At 38.2% G+C, this 26100-nt stretch overlaps 1 protein-coding gene across 7 annotated transcripts in view; it reads right to left on the reverse strand.

Annotated features, from left to right (window-relative positions):
• Window positions 1-26100, reverse strand: part of LOC106649480 (disabled homolog 2-interacting protein) — a 130497-nt gene that overhangs the window by 20018 nt on the left and 84379 nt on the right. The window lies entirely within an intron of this gene.

The raw sequence follows: 26100 nt of genomic DNA on the forward strand, positions 1-26100 counted from the left end.
AAATATCTTGAGGACAAAGTGATCGAAATATTGCTGCATTGTCAGCGAATGAAAAAAAATAACAAGCCGAATTCCTTCGTCTCGATCGCGAAGCAGTTGAGAAAAGTAGAATTTATTTTTTCAAAATGCGCCAAAAAAAATCTACAAATCGTACATTTCTTAAAGAGAATGAACCTGAGCTATTGTACAATTTGAGTATGCGCTCGAGTAAAATACTCAATTCCACAGTTGAGCAGAGTCCCCAAATATTCGGCGGGTTATGGTTGTACGACGCATATAAGAAAGTCCCCAATAGCCGCAGTCTTTTATCAAGCGTGACTTCGTTTCTCTTCGGTGTCAATATAGGAGAATTTCTATATGCTCCTTTTTCATCATCTGAGATTTTACGCGACCGAATATATACCGCTTTATAGGTGACAAGCCAAGAGGGAAGATATTAGTTTATTTTTCAGTAAAATATCTTATGAGTATTTAAAATTTAAAAAAATCAATTCGAGTGTCGGTATCGTTGAGTTATCAAGGTTTAACATTTATAAATCTTTAGCTATAGAGAGTTTATGGTCTTGATGAAGCATCACTGCAACATCGTTGAAAACACACCCGTCGTTGAAACTTCATTTTTGTCTAACTTGAAGAGAAACTATTTGTACCAAAGTTTTTAGAATTTCAACGAATATGTAATGTTTTCTCTAGCACAAAAACATTTTCATACCCCTATCCATATCGTTATTTTCCTTATTTTCTGCTGGTACCGTTGCAAAGGAAAAGGTGGCGCATCCGAAAATCAGTGACGCGTGCACGAACCCTCAGAAATCTCTCGATACGCACATTCTTCCCCTATTTTATAACACCAGCATGTGTACGTACGTGTACCCCTATAGACCTAGTGTACGGCACTCAAACCCGCTCCTACTTTCAATCGCTGTTCGCAGCACGCATGACACACGAACACATTTCTCTTCTTCAGTCTGTATCGCGAAGCTGCTACACTTGGCAGTTCTTTCCTCGAAACAATACGAGGAAAAGTAGCTTGTACAGCTTCTCTCTTTCTTTCGCTGTTAGGCAGGGCGTCTTTTGTGAATTTTATATAATACCCAGACCAGTAGCAGCTGGGTTAAACATTTTTTGAGTTTTTCATATGCACATAGTTCTTAATAGCTAGGCCACTGGCTTTTGTGAAGCTCGGCTATTTAAAAAGAAGAGTATAATATGCATGTATGCATAAATATACTCGCAGGCGTGATATAGGCATTGTTAGCGCGCGCCAGAAGTAACTGCACTTTTTGACGATGGCGCGCGCCGATGAAAAAGTATTTTTCCCATAGCAGCACAGAGTGAAAAATGATATTTCAATATCTTCTTTTATCGAGCACTGAACAATCGAGCATCGACGAGATAACGCGCCACAGCTTCCTATCTTCATTAAAAAAAAAAAAAAACACAACACAATGCGATCACGGGCGCGTGCGGAACGCGTACTGCAACGTGAACCATTTAAAGGAAAGCGACGAAACAATGTAAAATAAGTTAAGCTGCGGTCAGTTAACAAGTGCGGCTGTGCGGACAATATAAATTCTTCGAGGACTAGAGTGGCACTGCAACGAACCGATGAAGTGCGTATTCAATAGAAAACCGTTATAAGACGCCGCAATTGACACCCTCGCTGCGTCTGGGTTGACTCGATCCATTGCCAAGAGTGCGTGTGATAAATTACTCCACATAATGCGACTTTACACACACTTGGACAAGCAAAGTTCGACCCTTTAAATTTTATCTTCAAATGTGCCCGTGCGCTTTGATTCATTCCGCGACTCTTTCTTTGCGTATCTCCATTTCAAAGTTAATGGGAGAGCTTGGAATCTTTCAAGAGTAAATTTCAAGTCCTCGGGAGCAGCTGCTTGCAACGAAATGTTGCATTGATACACCAAACATTTTTATTCCACTTTAGCTTGCACTTATGTACCGAAATTAACTTATTAGCCGGTAGTTTTGAAAATGATTTCTCATTGACAATTGAATATTATACTTTGAAGGCTTTCAATTTTAGTGTCTTAAACATATCGTTGAATGGTATCGAGTAAATTAAATTACTTAAGAGTCTTGAGCAGCTCATAGTTGCCCCCGGACAATACTGCACCATCCAGACAAGACTGTATAGTTGGTTCGCCTTGACTGGCGCTCACTGCAACAGCGCAAGAGCAAACACACAAGCGAAACGTGATAATCATGCAAGGAAAAATCCTCATAGCACACGGATCTGAACTGGCGCATGTGTACGCAGTAACAATAACAATCGGTACGAAGTAGGCACTTTGCTGGCGCTTCCTCTCACGCTGAGAAACGCGCACCACTCGGGCAATTCGCTGCGATGATGAACCTATCTCGTGCATGCTCTCGCGAGTATCTATACCGAGCAAAAGTATTCAAGCTTAATGGACCGCATAGAATCTCTTCCGATCAAATCCTTGCCTCTTTTTTTCCTTGTTGATGCTGTTGCAATCATACAACCAGACGATGCAGCACACCGGCAATTTTCATGGAACAGGATTTGTATTTGCATCGCGTGATGTATCATTGATAGATAAATACGAGTGCGAGAAAGAGAAAGGGAGAAAAAGAAGATAGTTCTAAGACACGTTGATCGAGCTACTTTCCAGCAGATGGAATTGAGAAGCTAGAAACGGTTAAAGAATCCGACTCGTGTTGTTTGCGATTTATTCGGATCGACGAGCGCTGCAACACTCAATAATGAACTCTCTAGATAAGAATTCGATTGTTTCGTTTGGTTCAATATTCACTCGACTGATCGACGTTTATGGCTGCTGATTGCGATACGTAATTCGTATTCTAAATTATTTTTCAAGAAGCGTGATAATTTTACGTTACGTTACACGCTGCAATTTTCTTCAAGACCGTAGCTAAACGAAAAATTACCCATCTTCTCTGAATATAGCTAAATTTTCCACTTCGATTTCATCGTTTATGAGTGTTCTAATGTTAACGCGCTGATTATGCGCCAAGGAATACTCCGTGTACGTTTCTTAAACCACGCGATTCACTAAAATTCATGTGAATCGGTAATAATTCCAGTATCAATTATGCTAAGCGATGAATTATATCCTACGGAGATGGTGTCACTACCGTAAAAATATTCATTCTGCATCAGACCAATTGATTTTGTGATTTTTTATGAATGAGATGATGGTAACGACCAAACGCGCCGTTCATAAAATTTTACAGTAAAATTAAAAATGTAATGACATCTATGTTCAGCTCTACTTGAGCACAATCATAAAATAATTTATCGCGAGCGCGCGAAAACATTAGCGGAAGTCGATCTGCGCTTCTGTGTGTGTATGTATATAATAAACTCATACACACATACACATATATAGAACGTAAATGTTGCAATCTGCGCTGTGCGGCATACACATATGCAACATTCCAACGACACTGATGTATAGTTTCGTTCTACAAGGCTACCATCGTTTCCAACTCCAACCGTTATGAAATGAAAAAAAATACGAGGCTCACTTCTCATTAAATTGGTTTATTAATTATAGGTCTCCTTGCTATTTTACTTACATTTATGCACAAAAGGTGCGTACGAGTTAGCTGTGGTGGTTCGTCGTTAAGAGCTCGAATTTTATTTTTGTACTAGGAGGAAATAAAAATTCACAACCCAAGCGATCTGAAACTTTGATCAAATAAATTCCAAAGTTTGTGTTGAGAGAAAAGTTCCTCTACTTAGGGATCGACAAATGATTGTATAAGTTGCGATGGAGTTTTTGAAACTGCTTATTTTACATGCGCATGTATACATACACGACGGATTATTAATACGACCCTTTCGCACTTACAAACGTACTCACGTGCACCCAATTCTCGATGGTTATCTGTGAATTTCTTTTATTTCATTCTTTGTTGTCGCTGCCTATTGCTGTAATACGAACTTGTATTTACAAGCTCTCTCGTCAATCTCCCGCTTTTTTCTATCGCTTTTACCAATCAAATAGACGTTCAAATGCATACAATCAGATTTTTCATGAAATAAATTTTGTCTCATTAAATTTTTCAATAAAAAAAGTTGAAACAGTTAGACAACAATAATCACATTGCAAGAAAACATACGACATTAAGCGTTAGATGATTTGTTGAATTATCTACAAATGTATATATGTGGTTGTCCTACTCAGATACAAAGGTGATATAATACATTTGCGTCTTTATCGTTGCAATTTGCTTTTCAATGCAATAACCGTAATAACGAGGCGACGCGTCGTCTGCATAACAGCTGAAACTTTTGTTGATACGTGGTGACGTTTCGAATCAAGAATGAAAACGTGAATATGCGTGCGTGAAAGCGAAGGCTCAGAAAGAAATACGAGGATGATAATTATTAGGGCAATTTGAGTTGACGATGCACAAATACATATAATACAGAACAACATTGTGTCGTTTGCAGGCGTGGCGAAGCTACACGTAAAATGCGTTAAAACCCTTTCGTCGGTGTGTTATTACACAAACGACGCCCATTCGAGAGTCATTCTAAATTTCGTACAGACTTTTTCTATTCATTGCTGCTACTTATGAGTGCAGCGCAACCAATGAAATGGAATATTAGACAGAAATTTCATCAATTACATCGAGAGATTCAATGTACGACAGCGACAAAGTTTGACGTAAACGTAGCACATGCTACACAAGTCGAATCCACGTGAAACTGCATATTATACACACAAGCAGGGCAAGTATTGTACGACGACTGTAGCGATATTCAGTGACGATAAATCAAAAGATCTGATGTTATGCGACACATTAAATAGCCTTGCATCGTATTTCACGAGTTGGAACATTGTTGGATCTACGCGAGTGCTAGTCAGATTTGATGAAAATAGACATGTGTTGCGATATACCTTACTACAAGAATTTGATTTGCAAACAAAGCATTATAAACCTATGTAATTTAACTAAATAATGTGAATATCAAACAAAAGGAAGCGACAATTTTCTGGAAATTAGCAACGACGTTGAAAGGAAATAAATCACACGATCGAAAGAGAAGAATTCGCCAACTGGGATTACGAAAGAGGTGCGTATATGATATTTTTCATTCGCGTTGGCAGTCGCGGAACAATCGCGCGCGGCACGCAAACGCGACAATGGATAGTTGTAATTTTCAGGGTCAAATCTTGGCGTGGTTTTACATTCCATCGCAACTCTTACGCAATTCGTGTAATTGTTTATCCACGAGATATCTATGAGAAACAACTTTCTATACGTACATGCGTATCAAGACGGTGGATATCTATTTCTGCGCCTTGAGTCAAAGTTACGATTTATGTGCTCGATTCGTGGTTGACACTGATAAATATGCAAATTTCTTCGATGCAATTGTATCGAGTCCTTTTACTGAATTAGTCTTTGCTGCATCGACTAGCAAATAAAAATGTGCGACCAAAAATGAGCCATATGGTAAATGCACGACTAGGTTGCAGAACATGGACTCTATCATAAACGTGCACTTGATTCACAATGATCATGAAAACAGCCCTGTTATTACTTGACATGGTTAGCTATTCAATACATTTCATAAATAACTTTTTGAAAATTTTTCGAGCAAGATCCAAAATTCAGGGAGTAAATTGAGAACTATCCACTCGAATTAAATAGCAAACTGCATCGAAATGTGATTTCGTTCGATACAATGACGTTCGCGACATACTATTACGTTGTAAAGATGTTTTTTCGGCTGTGCATTTTTTCACGAGCTCATCTCAACACTGATTAAAGTAACAACAGTGGCGAATCATAAATTTGCGCTGATGTTATCTTAGCTCGTTCACTACTGCAGCTCAGCAAGTCGATGTGGATACTTGGCGCTCAACAGCACTCGCCACGGAGGTTGGTTTATGATAGTGGCTTTTAGTGACTAGTACAATATACAATAGACATGGATTCACGCGACGCAATCGACGAGAGGCTATATAGATTGTCAAGGCTAATGATGATTTTCAGGACGACCGATGGGCGCATTGTTACTTATGGCTCTTGCACGCGCACTTTTTCCGGTATGATAACAAGATAATGGGATTTGGCGAGAAAGTTCATAGTCCTTTTATCCGCGGTCTCGAACGTGTACACCTCATTGTCCCAAATGATATACTAAAGATATTTACGCGTGTAACGACTGCACTGCGATCGAGCTGTCACAGTAGATAAATGCATAAAATATCGAAGAAAATACTCCCACGTGCGATTCGCAGTTCGTTTAGCCGTCGATATCTACTATCGATCGGTAGAGTGGCGGCAGCAGCATCGTAAATAATATCCTCTGCCTGCACCAATGGGCCTGTATGTGCATAGTGGAGCGGCGTGCACAGACGGCCAGCGCTAAAACAGGCCCCGTGGCATAATGACAACATTTCTCGTTGCTGAGTGCGTGTATTCACGCCCCGATGTGCTTTTATGAAGTCATAAAACTCATTATTTATAGCAAATTACCCGAGTTATTACACATACGTGCATACGTATTTGTCTTGCATCTTTGGGTAATACGCGCACACATTCAGGCTGCGTCGGAATAAAAAATGTATGCGTATAAGCGCGTATCCATAACACGTATTTAATAGTTAATACCGGGCGTCAAGTTTTTACTTCGGATAGTACTGCATGTGCAGCTGCAGCAGACGGACTGTAGAGAGAGAAAGAGCCAAAGATAAATATGAATAACGGCCTCAGGTACCTACCCCCTACTATATATATATCTAGTCTTTCTACGCCCAGTTTTCAAAGGGATTCATGTACGTCCACGTACGACAAAGAATTATCCACAAATTCAAAATATTTCCTTCTCTAGTTGTGCGTTTAAGCTATTTTAGCTTTGCTTTGTAAACAACGATTATTTAAATTTAAAAATTAAAGTAAAAATATCGTGCAATGAAGTCTAGATAATTTGTTGAAATTTATTTTTCATCTCTTTTTTTACATAACTGCAACAACAAAAATTGCTGTATCCTGTGTGTATCATGATATTTCCTATTGCAAAAAGAAATCTCCCGATTATTAGTGGTATAAAATAAAATAATAAGCATCAGCCAATTTTCTTAACCTGTTTTTAATTAACTTGTATAAAATCCACGTGAAATTTTTGCTATACAACAAAAACTTTGGCTATTTTAAAAATAAAGATGAAATCCTACAAAGTACAAAAAAAGTAACTATAGTTTTGCAAGATAGTGTAATTCAATTTTGATCAGACTTTTTTTGTTAAAACATTCAAAGATTTGAAGCAAAGATAAAATGTATGCTGTCATAGATAAAAAGCGCTAAGAAAGAATCGTGCACGTGAGTGACACTCCTTTCTGTTGACTGTTCATCTTTTACGTGCGGTAATGTATGCGAAACTGAAATTGACTTTCTCTGCGTCGTGCTCATGCAGTTATACACACACACACATACACACGCATACGTGATGTTTTTCGTGCATGTGAATTTTGTAATGTTCGTCACGCATTTCTATATATTTACAATATGCATGGCAGGAAGAGCTTCATTCATTTTTTTGCTCTTCCTCGTGTCCTCGCTCAATTCAATAATAAGCAAAGCCGTGCACCTTTTTCTGCTTCTTACTTTTTTTCTTTATCTTTCCAACTGGTCAGTGTATTAGCAGCATACGCTACAAGTTTATAGAAACCAGTTAGTCTCGGCGGCAACATCTGCCGCTGCAGCCGTACAGCATCGGAAGCGGCCCACTCACTAGATCATGGCGCAGTACGTGCAACTGCACGGGAGAAGCAGCGCTGCTACGCAAAACTGATCGACTTATAAACTCTCGCAAGTACATAATGACCAAGCGGGAGGTGCAGAAAGATTATTACTCGCGCATGGAAAGTCCTATTGTGCTCGGTGAAAGGGTTGCTTGATTCAACGAGCGTCCAGCGTCCTGCGCAATAAGCCCCAAATCGCAGCTGCAACTCGCTTGCACGCGATACACCCGGGCTCTCTGCAGATAAGGATGATTAGACAGTTTTAGCGCATAAGCGATGAGCGTGATATTTCCTGGCTCTGAGATTTAGCACGAGGAGCGCTGCGGTACGTCTGCGCGTCCGGGTACGCTGGTAGCTTAAGCTAGCTCGTGCAAGGATTACGCGCTGCAGGAGTTAGAAAGTGTGGCGATAAGTGCGAAAAATATGTTTCGTCTCTCGACGCGTGATCTCGGATTGGCCGAGAAATTTACATGATTCAGCACGCGTCGTGCTTAGCGGGATGGGATTAGGAATGGGATCGTTAAAAGTGCCAACGCGCGCACTCCATAACGCAATCACAACACCGTATCCCAAAATGTTTACACGAGCCTGCGTATCGCATAACTCAGCGTGTGTGTACACGTAATGACATAGGCTCGCATCGAAGCGCTCGTTCAATCGATCGGTCGCGCAACGAACACATACACTCGCTAGCATGTATAAGTAAGCAAAAGCTCGTCATCATCAAAAATAATTGCATGTAACGAAACGAAGCCAATTGGCCGTGCGCGTAATAATAGTCGTGCATTGGAATATCTCGCCCGCAGCGAGCGTGAAACTCAAATGTTTTTTTCAAGGCGCGCGCGCGCGAGCGGCATATGGATGGTGCTGCGCGACTATATTCGTACGGCGACTCGACGAGCGCGTGTCGTTGCAGCAACATAACGAGTTGTAAAAAGCCAGAGCACCAGAGAGAGAGGCAGAGAGACAGAAAGAAAAGGACCGCATGGCGAGTCCCGCGCGCAGAGTGTCATTACACCCGTTCGGAGGTGTGGCGCAAAACTTTTATACGCAGCTCGAGGATCGCCCGGCTGCCGAGACACGTATAAGTGGGTTTCGAGGTGAACGGATTTACACCTATAATCGCGAGGGACACATTCGAGCGATCGGCAACAGATGATGTGTGTAATCGATTGGATTGCCCGCTGCGCGCGCGCTAGCTCATCCATCTCTCGATCGTACTTCCTACTTATGCTACAAGCGCTAATCACCGATCCCGGGGGAAATCTCTCGTCCAACGTCATTTTTATGACTCTCTTAGCTATTAACCTCGTGTCTAATCGTCGCTCCGCTAGAAATGAAAACGTTTTTCGCTTTTTAAATAATTAAAGCTTTACCAAGATGAAAGTTAGGTTTTTTGCAAAAGTCGTTGACGAGGCGAGGATTCTGGTGAAAAATTACACGCTGCACGTTTTCGTTTCCAAATACTCCTCGGCAAATTGTCGACTTTTATAAGCTGCAGGACGAGCTCGCATATAATGTATATTATATATTTTCTGTACGTTTGCCGCAATGGTGAAATCCCGGAAAATAAATAAAGTCGGCACGCGAGTGAATAATGTAGGAAAATCACTACGCACCAAGTATACAAATTTTTCACGTTTCTTCGCACACTTTCATTTGCGGTTTTATTTGAAAGTTTGCCGAATAAAATGTCTTTGGATTACGAGTAATTTTGACTCGAGGAATAGTAAAGTGAGGTAAAGAATTGAATGCAAAAAAGATTAATAATTAAGGCAAGTAGCGCCATTCAGAGCTACTGGTAATATCTATAACAGGATTAAATAAAGGCTAATCCTTCATAGTTACGGTTGAATTGCAAGCAATTACCTCCTGAATGCTGCCTGTATCTTCTAATATACCCCTTAAATTAAATTATTATAGGTTGAGAAAAAATAGTATCTAATCCTTGAAGTTTTTATTGAATCTTAAATGCATACCGATCAAATATTTTAATTCTATTACACGTTAAAAAATTAAATGAATAATAATCATGCCCGTACATAAACAATTCGAGCCAAGTCAAATGAATGTTCACTGGGTATGAAACGCACTACTGATTAAAAATGAAAATATGTTTTTGTTAGCTCGTAAATACTTTAGTCATACAAATTATTCCCCCTAGCCACATTTTACATAAGTACATCACCCAGGTTTTCATGCACGGGTATAGCACGACAAAAAATGACTTTAATATTAAGCCATCATTTCATGTCATTATGCACGCTTTTTACAAACTCATCGTTCCGTGTATGGGCCATGGATTTTTCAAGTGCAAAAAAATCATTATGAAAGATTAAGCCGAAGAAAAATTGAGAATATATGCATTTTTACATTGCTCGAATGAAAAATACCGGCAGAATTAATTAAAAATTAAGTGAAAAAAATTATTTAAAACTGTTACAATACGCGTTGAAAATGAGCAATGGGGCAACTTCAACTATGTCTCCGTTGTAGTGACATTGCAAGCGAAACTGGTATATCATTATATTTTTTTATTATTATTTTTCTTTGCGCTAGACCCAAAGTCGAGTCTTCGGCGCTGCTACACCCCGCATGAGTAAAAACATGCGCATTGATACGCACCCCTTTTAGCCTCGAGGTCCAGTCAATTGAAAAGCGATTCGCTGTCATCGCAAGCCCGATGGCCCTTTTATTATGCTACGTCTCTTTTATAGCCATTATATTTCATTTTGCGAAACAGCTATCGTTATTGCTGTATTACCGTGGCACAAGTTTATTGGAAAAAAATTATCTACGCTTTCCCGTTTAATTGATTTTTAATGCAGCCACGTAAAGATAATAGGGAGCTTCTCAATACTTCGCATATTTATAAAAACATAAATGATTCATTGACTGTTAATTCGAGCTATCCTCGAGTTAGTAAATCATTCGGCAACAAATATTTTCTGTATAGCTAATTTTCCCTTTACGAAAACATGGAAAAACATCCCCTTAAATATGACGAGCCGTTGAAAATGATTTATATACTTTTGGATTCAATCATCCCCATAAACTGCTAGCACGAGCCCCACTAGTCGCGCCCGAAAATCCATTATCATTGTAACTGAGCTCGGTTCTTTGTGTCAGCTGTTCGCGAACTGGCTTGCATTGTCCTAGCCAAAAGCCGAGATTATTTATTGCCCTGGAGGATGACCACCGCCGACGACATGTGCGGAACGCAACTTGATCATCGTCGACATCGCGTACATTAGCCAAGCGGGTTCATTATGGTGTGTACGTATATATGTAAAGCATAAATAACCCCATTCCATGATAATAACGAGTATCGCCTCGAGTTCAAACACGTTTATACGTTATAGGCTGTCTGCGACATTGTACAATACCGCGATGGTACAGCTTGTAGACACACGGCCACGCGTCCGATTATTTGTTAACGAGTTATCATCTTTACTCGGGTCGCAAGCTGAACGATTAAGAATTTTACGTGTCGTAGCAGCCGTTATTGTACGTAGACAATTGCGGGCTTGCATTTAAAAACGACTGCAGTCCTAAACAAACTGACATAATGTGCTTGAATATTAATGATTATGCTAGAGGGTCTGTGTCGTCGGTAGATATCAGCTATCACTATTCCCACAAATTTTCTCATATTTTATGACTGTCGTATCAAGAAATTTGACACAAGTATGCTTTAAGAAACAATCATAAAGTTTTCCAGAAAAATATGCGAACCCAGTTTGCCCGTAGTGTGCACGTATACTACGCTTATGTCGGTAACCCATATAATACATAATACACAACATAACCGTGCACTCAGGAAAATCTACATATCAAAGCGTGAAGTCGTAAAATTGTTAACGTATCTTTCGCGCATTTTGTTTCGTACGTATTTGTACTCATCGGGAGTCGATAAATTTCGGATTACTTCGTTTAACAATTTTTCACGCTCCAAGCGATCGTGACGAATTTTCCAACCGGCAGTCTCGCTTCAGCTCGATTATTTCACGTCAGCTGCGAGGCTTGAGGTGCAATGACCCTCGAATGAAAACGTATATCAACGATACGCATAGAGTACCGATTGTATTACAAGAAAATCCAAAAGATATCTATGATGGGGCATTTAAAAAGTAGTGCATAACAACTTGTTGGAATTTCTTGGGACTATTATTTCATGAAAAATTAAAAAATAAAGTTTGCAATTTAAGTAAAAAATATCATCCCAATCACAATTATTGTGATTAGCAAGGTTTCGATATCGGCTAAATTTAATAGACTCTGAAAAGCATCATTAGTTGCATAATTTATTCTAATTCAAGGTTTGATAAAATCATAATGCATCTAAACGTGGTAGCGATAACATCTTGCTTAGAGACCGTGCGTAATGGCGATAAACGAACTTGACACTCGCAGACAAAATACCACTTTTGATACACAATAGGTTCGGCATGACCCTTCCTGAATGGAGAAAAAAAAGTCAACTGCACCCTAAATGTACACATGTATTTAGCGATCGCCCCTTCGCTCGAAAAAAATGTGCTTTTAAACACGGTGACGCACGTGGTGGCCGCTAATTTGAATCGAGTCAATGATTACATTGAAAGTTTGAATCGTAGGCAGTGATCGTCGCGTTTTACAATGCTTACTCTCGCGTGAAAAAGTAACGAAAATCTACATTTATGATTGACACGACTGGTGAAGTACGCACAATTTTTCGTTCGATGCGCGCTAAATAGTTCGTATAACATATATGTATCTGGGGAGGTGTGGCGGTTAACCGGATTTTTTTTTATTTTTATTATAATAAGATGACATGTAACAGAAGTAACTTATGATGTATTTAATATTCAAGTACAGGATTTTTGTCAAATTCAGTTTCATTATCCAGGATTTCGTTACACTGATATGAAGCGCAACTATAGCGTGCTAATTCGATCAATAAAATAAGAGCTGATGACAAGGAACAATAAAATCAAAACTCGTCTCAAGAATCGAGTAAAAATATCTTCAATGGTCAAATAAACCTTTTGCAGCAGTACACTGTTAATGAGGCACTAAAAGCACAGCGCATTATTAACTGTTCGTCAGCCTTTTCGGTCGACATTCTACTCCACATTATAACGAATGCATATCCTCGTCGCGCATGCAAGCCTGCACGTATTCGAAAAGGCACGCAAGTTTGCCAAGTGAAGAGTGAAGGTGGCAGTGGAACGCACATGCACAAACACCACGGCGAACTACTGCAACGGGTAGACGACACCGATAGGGCGGGCGCTCGGCGCGGCAGATGTTGCCGGCAGCTCGCAGCGCAGCTTCTCGTTCGTTGCTTTCTTTTGCCCAGCCTGAAGCCATGCATTCTCTACATTTTGGCTTTCTACATGTGAACGCAAAACGAAAAACAGAGCCACGCCGAGTAACCCTTTTTCGAGCATTAAGTAGCTCACGCAGTAGAAGGATTGACTTGCGTTGGGCGACTTTGCTCAGACGATTCGAGACAGCTATATCTGTCATTTCTTTCGACAATCATTCAATTATAGAAAAAAAAGTGTCTATCGATCGGCTTGAAAAATACATAACTTTTACGGTGTAATCCGCAGCAACTACTCTTCCTTCCTATCCAAATAATAATTTAAACGATTTTACAGACTGTTTAAAAGGTTTTCAAACTATTCATGCGATGTCTGTAGTAAAATCGTAGATCCGATAAGAGCCAAAAATAAAATAAAAAATTAGAGAGCCGGGATATTGTCGTTTGCCAGTGCATAATGCAGGAATAAAGCGTGGAGTCGCGTATAAGAATCCAACGATACGTGAAAAAGCTTCGTGAGAATCAATTTAATCCCGCCGAGCCGACGTTTTACGATTCCGCATCGAGTGTTGCGTTGTTTTGCATAACGGACAAAGCCATAGGCTACGTGCATACGAACTATTATTATAAATTCTTCGCAGGATCAAAGGAATTTTATACTTATAATTTGAGTACATCTGTAGATTGTTGACATATGTGCGTCTAGACTAGTGAAAATTTTCAACTGACCATAAACTTAGATGCCCATATTCTTGTGTAAAATTTACTCACGAGTTTGTATTTTCTCAACTTCCAAAGCGCACACTTGCTATTGCGCAACGTTCTTATTAAATCAGTTTCAGCACTCGAGCATATTATAGTTAATAAATTTACGCTAACCGATAAGACTTTTTCCAAACGTGATTTTAAACTTTAATAGCGCGAGTGAGTGAAAGCTGTCTCTAGCTACTTAGATACGTGCATTTGAAAATGTTTTCAATCGCATACATCGGTGCGTAACTCGTGATCAATCGGAAAATAATATATAACATTATTTCAGTTTCATACTTTGCCAATACTTTCACTTGGATTTGAGGAAAAAATTCTATGTTCATGGCAATTCCCTTATGCGTGCAGTGCTGGTTTCGTCAGGCGTCAACTTGAAACGGATCTTGATCGTCGCTTATTATTTTTCTAATCATTCACGATGCTCGTTGCAAATACATCTGCAAAATCATCTACCGTCTCGAACGTCGCCAAGGCTTGACATGCTGGCGTCGGATAGGCATCAACCGATCGCTTCGTAATTCGCTTGACAAGGAGCGCAGCTGACCTTATATAGTTTAAATATAAACCGCAAAGGGCTGCTTCAGCAGCTCGCTTTGACTTTTCTGCGAACGGCACATGGAACCTTTTAGTCGCCTGTAATTGCTCGCTCGATTTTTCCGCTATATGAAAGGCTTCATATAGAATTCATCTTTGCTCTTGGAACATTGTAATTTCACCGAACCCATGTAATATATTTCTTATTGTCAAACTATTAATTAATTGACTAATTGTACGGCAAACCGTATTATCTCAATTACTTTGGAAATCATCTTTTTCGTGGCTAAAATTCAATATTATTTTATATGTTATATGTATAGCTAAAATTAACCGATTTTTTAATTCAATTATCTCAAAAAATTTTATTTTTAAATAATATTATAGAAAATATGTGCGCTACGATAAAACTGCATAATTTGAAAATATTATTGAAACGTGAAGCAGATACTTGAACCTTCAGCCGTTGAATTTTGTGGTTAAGGTACTCGGCGCTCTTCACGTTAGGATTTCTGGTGGCGACGTTGTATGGTTTTTTAAAATTTCCGTGCTGTCATAAATCGTTTCCTTCAGTACGAAATTATCAAAGAGTTTGACAACAGAAAGAAGTTTTCAACGACAAAATTGATTATTTTTATAAAGCATTTGTGCATTAGGAGTAACTGCAATACAATTAAAGTTATGGTATATTTCATCGTAGCAAATGTAAATTTTGTTAGTGTACTCTCAAAGTGTCGAAAACTTGCGAAAATATAAAAGCGTAAGAACCTTTTGTGCTTATTGGAATCTTGTCACGTATTTTTTGAATCGATGACGCATCAACGGAAGCAAATTTTCGATAAGATGAAACGTGAATAATTAGATCGACGTACGATGAAATTTTGCTGAAAAAGATTTTCGCGATTATAGAAAAGGACTAGAAAGGTACTGCCGGGTTTATACATCAGTTTATTACAGTTGCGGCGTTATAGTTGGAAAGCCGCAGCGATGCAATGTTACATTCCGGCGGCACACGCGGAGCATAAAATGTTTCTCGCAAATCGGCTTACCATTATGCTTTACATATCTCGCGTCGTAATTTCTATGGGACACGCAGAGCATGTGCGATATCGAACCAACGTATACTATATATGTACGTACATACATATACACTTGAAAACAACCTCTCTTTCTCGACTGTTGGCTCCACGGCGCGCCGGATTGAGTGCACGCCGATCCGCGCGCTGCTCACGTAGAGCACATCGTTCCGGATTTCGAGTATCTCTTCGCGGCGCGATGCATTCATAACCAGGCATCTTTTTTCTTTTTTTTACTCACCGAGTAGATCGCTCGAAAACTGCATAACGTACTTGCGCCGCACTCTTTCTCGAGTATCGAAATGCGCTGGCGAGATGTTTTTTCCCGCAGTTTTGCATTTAAAACGATGAATTCAAATAAATGCAAACGATATATTCATAAAAAAGAACAGAACTTTTTATTATGAATTTACCTGATTATTTGCTAGGCATTAGTTTCGTCGAGCTCGTGACGCGCGAGAATATCGCTCGTTGCGAGCTTTGAAAAGACATATGGCCGAGTATAACGTGATAATACACTGAACTCAAGTACCGCACCAGAGTGGAGTATGCAAAACCGCTATACAATGACACGATACATTTGTATGCGAACTCAAGTTCCAGCGCTGCTCAATTAACTACGAATTAGAACACGCAAACTCGTCGCAGCGATTTCTTTCCTGCATATGTTATGATAAGTGCGTATGCACGTATAAATGTTCTAAAAAAGCAAATGGACAAAAGCGAAAAAGGGGAAGCCCCTTTACCGGTCAAGCTTTCCTTTCTAATGAAGCGTTTATTCTCTTTTTTTCCAACCCCCCGGGACAAAATTTACGCGCTCTCCCTTGATACCCGTGCACGCGTATTGCTCTTTTGTCGATTTGCGCACGCAGACAGTGGCAAACTTTTTTTAATTCAACGTAGTTATTTTAATTGGAGAATCGTACAAGTATGCTGCTTACTATATATCATTGACTCAATTCAATAAGTACGCGAATTGAAATTTCAAAGGACGAGAGTGTAGTATTTCTCAAAAGACTTTGGTTAAGTGAGGTGTGACGCTAAAAATATTCAAAGCAAAGCGCAGAAGGGATATTATGGTTAAATTTTTGAAATTTTATTTTTTAAGAAGTTGAAATTGTCAAGCCATGACTCAAGCTACTTCCTATGTTATTACTCGTGTACATATGGGTATATGTATTTTTCTTATCGCTAACAATGGTTCTTTAATTTTTTCTGCTTCTATATGGAGGTGACGTGAAATTTATTTGTCAGATTATCATCTTCGTGAAAGCAAAAATTTCACCAAACGAACCATGTGTAAGAAGCGCAGGAGTCTTTACACGCTAGAAAAAGTCAAACAGAAGCCAGCGATAGAAATTGAAGAAATAAACGAATACACAGTTGGCTTATAATCTATCGTGGCTATTAAAGGTAATTGAGCACGCAACCTCAAGCCAGCAGATGTACAACGTCGGATCCTTGCCAATAAATGTCTAAAAGCCAACCATAATTCTGAAACCAACGGTAGATAAACTAAAATCGCGCGAAAACACACGAGACACGTCGCCTTAAATAGGGGAGCTATGTATATTTTCATGAGTTCATGATTACATAAAACAGTTATCCAGGTATAATCAAAAATGGCTATTTCTCATAGATTCCATGAATGCATAATAACTTGATGTCGACGTGAATAAATATTATTCGCGCAAATTATCAATAAAATGTTTGAAGAAACTTGAATTAAATTCGATTTGATAGTCAGGTAAAGAATTTCTGAAACTGCTAGTCGCAACCGAATAACCAAAATAAGAAGTCCACGCACAAAACGTCGCTACATCACAATATTAAAAAATGAATGCTGAATAATATATCGTAATCCAAGGGCAATATGTCAGGCACAGGTGTCGCAGCTGCATTGCAACTTTTCCAATATTCAACTCAGTGCACGCGCTCACGCTGTATGTATATAAACAGGTCGTAATGTAGGCCGCTATGCGAAAACGAAGAATTTCTCGTACGTGCAGGGGAACGTAACATGCGCAGTGCCAGCTCAGCGACTTGCGAATATTTCATTTATACGCCCAAGTCCATTTTCCAGCGTCTGGACATATTCGTAAATTAATTAATAATTCTAAATAAAATTATTTTGCACATCAAAAGCAGCCTTTGAGTATCATACTTCTGCTATAGGAGTGTACTTGACTTATTTTGTCATTGTCAACTAAAAACCCTAAGTTCTAATTACCCAAGGGACAAAAAAATATGTTATATTACTCCGAAGTACGTGCAAAAATTTAGAAACGCTCGCTCAATACGATCGAAACATTGAAATTACAAATAAGCAGCCTATTTGCTTCATAATCTTGTTTTACCTATATTTACTTTGAAAGAGATAGAGATAATTAATCATTACCACTTATCGCGAATTAAAATTAAATAGCCTAAAGGCTTGGTAGAAATTTGCTCTGGTATAATCTTTTATTAATAGGTTCAAAAAATGATTGTTTACGAGGTCAATCCAATTACGCCGATGGCTCGTCATTGCACTGTTGATTACTTGAATTATACATTGAATGCTGATACATTAGATTCGCTTCGTAAGATCAAAATTCTTTAAACCCAATGACATTAAAACTAATTTATAGTTAGGTTGAAAGATATTGCAATCAAGTTGATTTTAGAATACCCTCAGTTTTTTTTCGACAGATGAACTAAAAATGACCAAAAATATGCAACATTTTTTGTAGTATTGTTAGTTGCATTAGCTTTCATCAGGGCAATTAAAAACTTCAATTAATTTATTGCAGTTCAGTACTTTCTAAATCAATTAATCCTCTAAAAAAACACCAGCAACTAGCATGCAGAGTTAATGTTTATCATGATTCGAGTCTAGCTCGATCAATCTTTTTACGAATTTCTTTGTTTTCGATATACTAAGCTTCTACAAGTGTTTTTTACACTAAAATGGCAACAATCATTACAAAAATTATGTATATATACCTGATATTTGAATACATCGTCATTTAATGCTTTTTCGGTGAAATGAGTGATGAAGGAAAACGAATAATTTGTGGTCTAACGAGGATAAAAGAACTGTTTTTTATTCATTTCAGAGTTCTGAAGATATGCGAATACTGATAGTTAAATTTGAATTCTTTTAATCCGCGGCTCAGCACGCGTGGCGTAAAAAATATGCGCTTGTATTTGCAAACGCGCGAGATTTGTTTAAATTTAAATTTAATATGGATCTTTTAATTTACATGGATTCAAAAAGGATACCATTAACCTTGAAAATAGTTCATAAGCGTCAGATTGAATATAACGACGCGTGAAATTTTTAAAATGTATGGAGAGTCTAGACATTGCGTATAACAGCAAAGCAAGAAAATAATGCCAAGCTGACCCCGAGCATGTCATCACACGGTAAAGCAATACCAAAATATCTGCGTGGTAAATGATATACACCAAATATAAGCCCAACCTTATTAAAGCCTTGGCTGTTGTACACAACCGGATGCTCCATTAGTAATTTTTTTGTTTTGCGCTACTTCCGTACATTTTTAGCTCCTTACTCGCAGAGAATAAAAGAGAGATAGACACTGGATAGGGGTACTAGTGCTGTTCAGACTACAGTGGATTACACGAAAATGGCTTTATACTTGCGTATAGATGCGCAGCTTCCTCTGCGTACGTACAAGTCGCTCGAGAAAACGATAATTACGGCGTGGAAGCTTCGAGGAGAAATTGGATTTAGCTCTTTGGGATCGTTGTAGTGCACGCGAATGTTTACGATTTATGGGGGTTTTTTCGACGTAGGAGTGTACTATAGCTTAAAGTGTTCCATAAATATCATTGCAATTTTAACTTTCCTGCGCTGAAACGTCGCGTGGCAAATTTTGCCTTTACAACGATCGAGTAAATGGCTTTAACGGCAGATCCAGACACAGCCTACTTTCAGTTTTATGGATATTTTTTCGACAACTCACCTGAAACAAAAAAGAAATATAAAACGTTAGTTAAAAAACTCGTTTCAATTATTTATAACAATTAATTTTGATTAATAACGAACTTTTATTTCAATAGGTAATTTGCAATTGAAACATAATCCCACTTTATAAATGGATCAAAAGAAATTTGTATTTTATTATCGCTTTTCTATTAAAGTGGTGAACATGAATTTTTCTATGGAAAATACTTGCTCTCTACAGTAGTGCAGATGAGTAAGTTCAAAATAAATATTTAAACGTTCACTTCATCAAGCACTACGGCTGATGCACCCATGGTCTCTCGAACTGTTAAAATATAAGTTTTAAGAGCTTATGTATCCAATTAAGTGAAACTCCAATAAACGCACAAAGCACTGTCAAAAAAATTAATATTCGGCAATAAAATATGATGGATTTTGTGGAAAAAGCGTTAAATTACGAACTCGCAAGTCTTTGATAGCAATTATTGTTTGAGGATTTTTATATAATTTTATAGATAGGAACAACGTAATTGCAATGCACTAAATTCTATATGTAGTTCCAGCGTGAGAAAAGTTTAGCTCTACTGCAAAGTTCTAATAAATAATTGAACTTGTAGATCAATGCTTACAACAGAATAAAAAAGCAGTACTTTTATACTTTTAAATATTTTACCAAAGTATAAGCAGATTCTAATTTTATTATGTACGAAAGCAGTACCGTCAAACTCCACACGCTTCGAAATCTTTGAGTGGTTTGCTGCCTAAAATTTTTATTATTTCTGTATAAGGGAAAAAGGTACGAAATTAAAATTTTACTCGAAGACCTATTCTCGACGAAATAATAATGCAGTTTAGAACGAGATTTATGTGATATCGAGTATTGAGTACATACAATACTGCCACCCTAAATAATGAACAGTGATATATTGCGTCATGCACTATTTTAGTCAATACTCTATGTGACAATGATTTTTGATTTATTGTTCACGCTACAAGTAAATTTCTTACTTCTGATTTTTTTTCAGTGGAAGCTCTAATCTATAATGCAAAAATGTATATTTGTAAATTGTATCACTCATGTTATAAATAGGAGATCATCGTTAACAAGATACCTTTCAAAAAATCCCTTTTTAATTATCTTTTTGATTATTATTGTTTGAGTTAATAGTGTCAAATAATCCTCGCAAGTTGTATAAACTGCAGGTATTTAAACAGGAAGCTTGGCAATACGTAATACGCTATAAAATGTATCATCGACACCTTGGAATAACCCTTTGCCCTGTTAGGCGAGTCATTGTAAGGACAATGGATGATTCATAGGCGCATGAATGAAATAATTGAGAAGTCATGCTTGATAGCAACCCAGTGCCTCGACCAGAAGATTTATTCGTTAAGACGTATACAGCAAACAACATGAATGATCACAGAAAACAACATGCTGCAATTTTCATGCAAAAAAAAACGAAACAAGACTTTTCTATATTATTGGCGCTATAATGTGTGCGAAAAGGCGTCTTTTAAGAGGCGGAGGGTCGTTTTATTCTGCATCCAGTGTATGTATAGCAGTACGCGTGTATAAATAAACGCGTGTACATTGTGAGTCATACGCACAATCTCGCAGGCGCGTGCAAAAGCCTCATTTCTCATAAATCATCCTGTGCCGTGAACTTCGTACCTCCGTTCTCCGTATGTGATAGTACCTAGCGCGTGTTTGTCGCGCTTCAGAAAGTGAAAGGTATACTACATACGCACTCTGGTGTGTTACGTTTGTGTGAGCAAAATATTTAAAAATTTATAAAAGCATTCATGTTGTCATTTTCATCAACGCCATTGTGCGAAATTGTAAAAGCTTTCAAAGATGTTTATTGCAAAGAATTGACTCCATTTTTTTGCAATTATGAGGGAAAAACATCAGGGAAAGAATTTCAGAGTCAATTTGACAACGTCGTATCGATTTACGAGTAAGATATTTCGATCGAGCTAGTTTGAATCAACTCAAAGAACATGAAAGTAGCTCGTCTTATCCAGCAGTAGTTCGCGTTGCGACTCGCGAGCGTTGCATATAGCCTAGGCTGATGCTGCTACCGCAAGGCTTTAAATATGTAGAGTGACCAGTGTGTTGGAATTTATGGTGACGCTCAGCACGATGCTTTGCCATATACATATTCACAGAGACCGTGGCAAGCGTGTGTGGCTGCGTAACTATTTATGCGTTTATATTCGCAACAGTCTGTGCACTCGCAGCGACGCTTTACTCTATTTCAAGCACGCGGTCCTTTTCGTAGAAACGAAGAGTCCAAAGTGCTCGCGTACGGCCATTTTTGAGGTACGAATAATACTGTCTAGTTTTCAGTCGTCTTTAGCTGGAGTATAATTAGCATGTAATTAGATGTACTGTTAGATTAGCGTTTAGCGCGTAACCAGTCAATTTTGCATCATCTCCCGAGACGCCTTTCCAAACGCGAGCCTCTATCGCTTATGTGTACAGACAATCGCTCAGAAAATAGATTCAGTTAAGTTGTCGCTACTTGGAAATGCGGATTACAACGCATGCATAAATGCATGTATGGACGAGCAATGTTCGAATGGCTCACTCGTATTGCTCGTTCGATGCACTGCAGCGTTGTATTCGTTCCGATCTGCACCAACTACTCCAATTAACCCTATTTGCCCGACAATATGTGTGCTCACATAGTGCGTGTGTACGTATAGTCGCGTTACACGAAAACATTTCCAACGAGAGACATCGCTCGCTCGCGCGCGAATGCGATAACGGCTTCAATTGCTGCTACTGCCTGCGTATAGAGTGTATGTGTGCGCATATCCGTATGATAGCACAGGCGTGCGAGGCACACGAGACAAGGCCAGTTCAACAAAGCCGTTTTCTCTCGCTCGTTTTTCTGGCCAGCTTCGTGCTGTATATAATATATACACTTCCAAATCGAGTCCGTCTGCACAGGCCAGCGATGACCGATGCTCGCTGCACACGCACACCATAGCTACACTCGACGCAGTGGCTGTATAACGGCCAGGCCGGGCGAGTGAAAATCGACAAAAAGAGAGTCCGATGTGCGTATGTATATTTATAACGGATCGAGCCCTGAGGCTCCGTACGACGCGTATGTTTCGCCTTTAGTGTGGCCCACCATGTCCTATTGGATGAATTAAAAGGGCCTCGATATTTTTTACTCATTGACAATTTTCGATTTCGGAAATTAACGCAAAAGCAAAATAGTAGCTTACACGTGCGTAAATATTAATACGAAACCGAACGTGGGTTGGAAAATATCCATATAACTTATGGCCTGTTGACTGATTGACTCGACCCGTTGTTATATTGCGGCTATCTAAACGTCAACATATATATACGGCCACAGCCTCAACGCACTATTTTTACCGCGTGTAGGCCGTGAATGTTACGCTGAGATTTAACAACGCACAATACGCAATACGTACTCATGCTGCTCTGACGTATGAATAATAAATAAATGGAGCGTGCAAGAAATCTGTAATTATAATTATAATTTTTTGTCGATATTTATAAGCCAATGGAATGATCATTAATGAAAAAAATTACATTTCATGATACTAATCTGTCAAGTATTATAGTATCTGGATCTCTTTTATAGTCAATAAATTTTACATTCTATTCAATAGTTTGTGATTCCGTAAGATCAACGGGGTTTATAATTTCTTAGCTGGCGAATCTGCGTCGTTGTGTAGTTTGATCGAGAATGAATAATATTATATAGGTCGATCCGGTTAGATGAGGTACCAATATCAGACAATGTGAAGGTAGTCATACACACACATATATATTACATTCGGAGCAGACGAGCACGCGGGAATGAAGTATTTGCCCACTGCATTCGGAGCCAAAGTTTCGTCGTCGTCGCATTTATTATAAATAACTTTCGAGTCGTTGAACTTAATCGTGTACATACATCATTGCGACGAAAAAGAAATATTCACTTGGGACGAGAAGAGGTTTTTCATGTCGAAAAAACGGCAAGGCAGAATCAGAATTACCATTCAAGTTTTTTCTCCGCAAAGTTATGGTAAATAGAATATTTATAGACTGGTACTATCCATAGCGAGGTTCATGCGTTTTTTTTCTAATTCAGATATCTACAAACAAGCAGCAGTAGGAATGATTTATTCTCTGGTTTTCAAAATGTAAAATAGTTACAAAACAAAATCTATTTCAAATTTTTGATTATAAACTATATCGATCAGATAATTTTGGAGATTGTTTTTACAGACTTTTGTAGGTAGAATTTTTCATGGTAATCGATTAACAAAAGACAAAAAGGTAAAGTCGATTAAAAGCCAAGTTTTTGTTTTTAAATAAATATAAAGAAACGTCGTACAGAGCGTCCATAAGAAGATCAGAAGACGAGTCTCTCGCGACGCAAGAAATGTTATCTCTGCTGTTGCGCGCGCTGCTGCAGACCTTACCAACACTCGAGCACATATACAGACGTGAATCGCGCCGCACATATGCATCGTACACTCATATACACACATGCAGGCGTATGTATATAAAGAAAAGAGGAGAGCGAGAAGAGATGGCTGGCCAGTTACAACGTGAAGCCGGTTCGAAGGAATGCAATGTGTGGCTCTCTCGGCTCTCGCCATGCCGGCCTTGTTTACAGAGAAAAGAGCAAGAGAGTCAGAATCTCGTATGACGCACGTAAAAAAGAAGTATTTTCAATCGATACACTATACATATACGACGAGGTGATAGACAAGGACTCTCAAAGGGCTAAACAGGAAATTTCATTTTAATTCTATGAAAAGCAGCGAGACCGCTGGAACTGGAGGCAGAACGTGAATTCGCTCATGGGGATTTGCGCTTGGGCGTGCTTTTTATAAAATTGAATTGAAAAAGTCACTGCAGCGCTGCTAACGTTTTCAAAGTCTGCGCGCTATTCAATGATATTCGTAAATTGCAGTTTGTTTATTTTTAGTAAAATACGTTTCACTGCAAATAGAAAAATATGGAAACGTTATAATTTTTGAGGATCAAGCGTTTCATTTCCATAGTTAGCTTGTATTTGTATGAAAAAAATTACTTCGTGAAATTAATTGTACTAAAAAAATGTACTATACAGAACTTCATAAATAAACTTCGTAAATAAATATCAGGTAATATAATCGCGTTTTGACTTATATTATTTTTGTTACATTATTATGTTTTTTAAATAAATGAAGAAATTTTAAATCTTGATAAAATATATTTTATATCTATACATCTCGGAAAATTTTCTGGACCCAAAAATCATTATTTAATTAAGTTTAAAACGTGAATATAAAATAGCCAATTTTCAAATTTCCTGTTCTCTATAAAAAAGCTTCACAACTTATGACTACGTCGAATTACGATCCTGGAAAGCAACTAACGCGAAACTACACATGATTTTTCGACGAGAGGATAAGCGAATTAGGCACAATTTTCTTTAAACTACGAAATAAATTTATCTACAAATCAACAGCATTCGTACGTAGTATCCTGGATGCTTAAAAACTTTTTCTTGTTTATAAGCAATTAATCGAAGTAATGAAAGTTATGAGGTATCTATTAATACCTTCAATATTTTACGTGACTGTTTCTGCGAGTGCGAAATGATTCGTTGAAATCAAATCAATAGTTCAGTAATTATTCAAATTGGTTTTCACCTATGGTGTAAAATTAAAGAGAAAACTTCATGACGACCCATTAGACAGTATAATGGGCATACTTCGAGGACGCTTATTTCAAGCACATTGTTTCAAATCAGCAAATAATGCTCTGCCATTGCACTCGAAAGAAAAATTATCTGGCGCATTATACTCGTGACAATACTAAAAGAGGTGTTGATTCTAATTAAGCGAGAATAAAATGCTTTTCTTTAGATTTTAAATAAATAAAAGCTTGATCGGATTTAGCTCTCGATAAACGAATATAATACATGTGGAAAGGAGCGACTGGTTCGATAAACTAGCTTTTAAAAGATCAGCGCGGAAAGTGAAATAGTAGAGCTGAAAGGGTAAATAACATGACCGTGTATACGTGTGCCGTTGGTAAAATGCACAATAGAGCTCAGACGCATTTTTGCGGATTAAGTCGGCTCGCTTTGTTACTATCTTCTATCCTCCCTCTCCCTTTTCCCTCTCCACATTTGTATTTTTTTGCAGGGACTTTGAAAACCATTAGGAAAAATATAGGGGTTAATTGTGATCCTAATCGAATTTAGAGAAAAAACCTGTGGAGAAATCACAGCTGCGTAAATATATAATCTTTTCATAAATATTTTCAAAAGATAGTCAAGCATTGTGCATCGCTTTTGATGTTCACATTTAATATCACATAGTGAAAAAAATATTCGCCCGCAGAAAACATTGAAAATTGAAAGAAAAATATAATTTTATCTAACGAACGCAAAGTTTAGCGATTATTATTGCTCGTAATGCAAAAGGTCATCTATATATATGCGTGCATTAACAGTGAAAGGGAAATTACAAGCAAAGGGGTTCATTATAGAGCATACATAAGCGTAACGCTTAGTGTGAGAACTGTATATTACGGAAAAATTGCACAATGTTAATTAAAATCTATTCACGCTTATTCGATACATTATGCAATGAGAGCTTGTAACTGTTGTTATACATAGTTTTGACATGTGAAGTCTTGTTATACTGTTTTCAGAAAAA

This window comes from Trichogramma pretiosum, unplaced genomic scaffold (assembly GCF_000599845.2).
Source record: "Trichogramma pretiosum strain Unisexual culture from Peru unplaced genomic scaffold, Tpre_2.0 scaffold100, whole genome shotgun sequence".
NCBI classification, from domain to species: domain Eukaryota; kingdom Metazoa; phylum Arthropoda; class Insecta; order Hymenoptera; family Trichogrammatidae; genus Trichogramma; species Trichogramma pretiosum.